This window comes from Malus sylvestris, chromosome 7 (genome assembly GCF_916048215.2).
Source record: "Malus sylvestris chromosome 7, drMalSylv7.2, whole genome shotgun sequence".
Taxonomy (NCBI): Eukaryota; Viridiplantae; Streptophyta; class Magnoliopsida; order Rosales; family Rosaceae; genus Malus; species Malus sylvestris.
The window spans coordinates 8,454,536-8,459,192 of record NC_062266.1 but is presented as its reverse complement, the minus strand read 5'-3'; the positions used below and the strand labels follow the sequence as shown (position 1 = coordinate 8,459,192).

Here is a 4,657-nt window from a genome sequence, read left to right as displayed (position 1 = left end):
ATAGATTGAACTATTATGCATCAATCTCATTTATTTTTGTGCACATGATCTCATTTTACATGTATCTCTAAACTTGCCTTCTACCTTTCTTTGCTTTCATCAATTCACGTAACAAAATTGGAAGTGATTTACGCATTTGTTTCTTTCGTTTGAACCTTTCTAGCCAACCCTTGTTATTATTTTCCCTAGTTAGCCCTATTGAGCCTTTAAGTGAGCCTTTTCTTGTTTAACCTGGATTGTCCCTACCTAGCCTCGTAAAAAAATTTCCACATCCATCAAAAGAGAGCTCAAAGTTTTGGGGGCTAAATATTGTTATAGAAAAGAAGAAGAAAAATGTTGATGATTGTTGTAAAAGAGAGCTCAAAAACGGGTGTTCCAAACATTGGCAAAGCCAAAAATTGACGAGGGGAGGGTGAAATTTAAAAGGTTTAAGGCCCCAAAAAAATGTGGACATCTATTCGAGATCTGAGTCCAGGGTTGGCAGGAAGATTATGTGAACTAACTAGAATATTCTTAGGAGGATTTTCACTAACCAAAATATTTGAAAAAGGATTTCGACTACCCAGAAATATTCGAAGGAGAATTTTACAGTATTATTAGAATTTGGATTTAAGCACCATTTCTTGTTGTATCGTGCCATTACATAACTATATAATGAGCAAAATTCTTAAAGATGTCAAGCGTAAGTCGAGCGGCGAACATGACCTAATTTTGAGGCGATGACCTAGGTGAATTAGGCGGATTTAAATAAATTTAATACGTATACATAAGTTGTCACAACCCGTCCCAGAATTACTAAATACCGAGGACGTGAAATTACAAAAACGCCCTTAAACGGGATTAAGGTGCGTAATTTTGGTGTTTGTTTTATTTTAAGATCCTAAACTAGGGTTAGATTATATTCGTATGTGTTAAATTATATTTGGACTTAGGTGGGAGCCCCACCTCCTGAAATCCTTCCCCCTTTCCCGTTTTGTTGTCTCTCTCTTCCTCAGCTCTCCTTAGTCACTCTCTCTCTCTTATTCTTCAGAAAACACTCTCTCACTCTCTCTCTTACTCTCGAACTCACTCGAACTCACGGCAAACACCAAGCATAACCACAATCCTACACCAACGTCCAATCTAAGATCACCATCGTGATCTAGGGAACTTCACGAGCACGGGGGTATAAGTTTCAGGTGAGTTCACTTCGAGAAACCCTAGTTTTTAAAGCCCCGTGATTTTGTACTGTTCACAAACTTAAGTATGGTTATGTTTTAGGTTAAAACAAGATCACCACGAGTCTTAGGAAGTTCCAAGGAGGCTCGGAATGCCTCGTTTGAACAAAATGGACGTCGGGATCGTTGGGTTCGAGTTTGGCCGAATTTGAGGAATTTTGGAAGGTATGATCTTGTTGTTTTTGGACCTTAAAAACCTTTCAACGTGATAGTAGGTGTTAAATGCTTCATTTTGGTATAAAATGCGAAGAAATTGGACGAAAAACGAGTGAGATTAGTGGAATTGAAATTTTACCCAGTTTCCGGCGCCGGCGACGGTCGCCGGAGCTGAAGGTTGAAGGTGACGGAATATTCCGTCAAGTTTGACGGAATATTCTGACGCCGTTAGTTAGTTTTAACGGTAACCGTTAGTTTTTAACGGAATATACTAAGATTTGACGGAATATTCCCTAACGCCGTTCACTGTAGCCGTCAGTGTGCATGTCACGTGGCCGCGCGTGGGGGGCGCGTAGGTCCGTGCCACGTCAGGCGCGTGGGGGCGCGTGAGACCTCCAAAAAATTATTTTAAAAATATGGGGATGATCCTGAGGTTGTGTAGGTCACGGTGGTATATTCATATACCCAATTTGAGCAATATATGAGGAGTTATTAACTAAGATTTGGGTTAGGCGTTAAATAACGTCAAAATTGTTACTTTTGTATAGGTGAGGTTTATGCGGGCATCGGGCATGGCCAAGGGATGCTCAGGGACTTACGAGACGTCGATGTAATCTGTGAGTGGGCAGTTTTGTTTTCCGTATATATATATACTTGACGTTTCCCAGAAATTGAATTGAAATGAAAATATGTTTAAAATGAAATGCATATGAGTTATGTGGAAAAACGGGAAGTGAAATACCATGCATAGAATTGATATGAAAAGTATATAGAAATGTGAGTTGAAATGCCATGCATGAATTAAAATATGATGCATATGTATGAATTGGTGCGGTGGACGCACAAGTAAGAATTGATATATGATGCATATGTATGAATTGGTGCGGTGGACGCACAAGTAAGAATTGATTTATGATGCATATGTATGAATTGGTGCGGTGGACGCACAGGTAAGAATTGATTTATGATACATATGTATGAAATGGTGCGGTGGACGCACAGGTGAGTATTTAATTACTGTTATGATGATGATGATATATATTGAGCTCAAATCCTGCACCATGGTTTAGTGCTTATAGTATTCACCGCATCGCACGCTCGCCTTGGATCCAAGTAGATGCTAGTCGTACAGTCCACGCGGAGTGGGTACGACAGACCAGTCGCGAGAGTGTTAGTGAGATTCCGACTGGTGGGTGACCTTAGATTATGTGCACAGATGATTTATGAGAAGCACTAGAGCGTAACTTGTGTGCAGAAGGCCGGACGGGTCACAGAGGTGACTCCGGTAGAGTGATAATGATAGATTTTGAGCTCTAGGTTCAACCGTATAGGGCTATTAGAGGGCCTACGGTTGATTACTTTCTTGCACCTGATATGATTATGTTGATGCATTCATACCTTATTACTGTTGAGATGATGTGGCATGGCATAATTAATATGAGAAATGTTGAGATGACATGGCATGGCATGATTGATAAAGAGATAATGTTGAGATAGTAAAAATGAAGTTTTGAGAATATATATGTATATTTATATTTTACATTTCTGGGAAAGTATACAGGTTTTACGGAGAGGGGTTACAACGTTTTGAGAAATGTTTGGATTTGGAAAAGAATTGTTTTACTGACCCACTCAATTTTGGTTTTGCGCCCCTCCAGGTTCAGGAATCACAAAGGTGTGGTGACTACGAGGAATTCGACGGTGTTCTGACAGATTGGACAAAAGTAGGACTCACCTTCGGGTGTATCAATTTAAATTGTATCTTAAAGCTTCCGTACTGTGCAAATGGTTACGTCACTCTCACGTGACGGCCAGCATGCCCTCCTTCGGGACGGGGTGTGTCAGTTGGTATCAGAGCATGGTTGCAATCTTGGACATCTTGAGAAGTTTCTAGTGAATTCTGTCAGAACTACACCGCCTCGTAGCAAACCACGTAGTTAGAGGAACTTAGTCTCCTTGATTAGCGGGTTAGGGGAAACTATTCTTATGGTGATTCAGTATATTAGAAAAATGGACATTTTAAGACGGGTTATGAGTTGAATTTGAATCACTTAAGAGAAATGATGAACCTGAGGGAACAAAGTGACGGATTAACCAATTGGAAAAGATGTTTCGGAATATGCAAGTCAAAGGAATCTTCCTTCTGACAAGGGGTCGAGACGACTACCTGGTTTTGGTTATGAATTTGTATCCTGGTGGAAACATGAGTATGAATTGTTGTCACCAGAGGAATCAGTCGATTGAGAATTGTTTAAGGACTTGTTTAAAGGAAAAGTTTATCCCTCCGGCATTTATCGATGGTAGTAAACAAGTGTTTACAAATATGAGACAAGGAAGGTGATGATCGAGGGATATTATAGAAAGTTTTCAGACTTGCCTCGTTCCATCCAGATATTGTTGTTAATTTGGTGGAGGTGTTATGTTGTTTTAAGCTGGGTGACAAAAAGGGAAGTGGTAATTTGGGTGACCACTATCCATTGTACTTCTTACCAGGAATATACGAGATGCTGTTGAGTCTTGAGGACTCTGAGAACATGAGCAACGAGAATAAAGAAGAATAAGAAATGAATGGGAATTAAAAGAAGACGATAAAGTTAATGATTCGTCATATCAAGGATATAGAAAGATTCAGAGCTTCGAAAGAAGTGAAGCTAGAGTTAATTCTTCCAGCTGAGGTTTTAATGTCGCTGGTCAGAGTAAAAGTGATGGATATACTGGTAATCCCAGATATTTGAGACAAGGTGTCTCGAGTAAAGGAAATGTACTTTGTGCAGCAGGTACAAAATTAACACTTTGGGAAGTGTGAAATTAATGAATGTGTTTATGTGAACAGAGGGGACACAGAATTGTGAATCGTCCCTAGAATCAGTTGTACCCAACAGTTTTCTATGACATCGTAGTGTCGATTCAGCAAGTTTATGAACTTAGTAGTTTGGTCGGATTGACCGTGGGTACAGAGAGATTTGATGAGTTATATGTTCAGCCGTACAGACCATGAGAGGTGGATCTGGCTGACGCATGAGAAATTGGTGAGTTATAGGCTCGGCCGTACCGACCACGCGGAGTGGATTCGGCCGACGTATTATTGAGATAAGAGTTGAATCAGCCGTATTGGTCATTCTAGTTGACTTCGGCTGATATATTTCTTATTATGTATGTTATTACCTAGAGAGTAGTAAATAAATGTAGTAGAGACGAGTGTATGTATTTTGTATTGAGTGACAAAATAGTAATGTTATATCTTTGAGAGTGGTTGCCTACTTATCGAGACAACGATGATTTAT

At 39.8% G+C, this 4,657-nt stretch overlaps 1 long non-coding RNA gene across 2 annotated transcripts; it reads left to right on the top strand.

The window, feature by feature from the left end:
• The first annotated feature begins 848 nt into the window (after nucleotides 1-848).
• Nucleotides 849-4,296, top strand: LOC126630452 (uncharacterized). Of its 2 annotated transcripts, XR_007626000.1 has the most exons (3): nucleotides 849-1,178; nucleotides 1,261-1,382; nucleotides 1,922-4,296. It is a non-coding gene; the product is annotated as an uncharacterized LOC126630452 (long non-coding RNA). The 2 variants fall into 2 exon arrangements; XR_007625999.1 differs by having other exon boundaries at nucleotides 849-1,382.
• The last annotated feature ends 361 nt before the right edge of the window (nucleotides 4,297-4,657 follow it).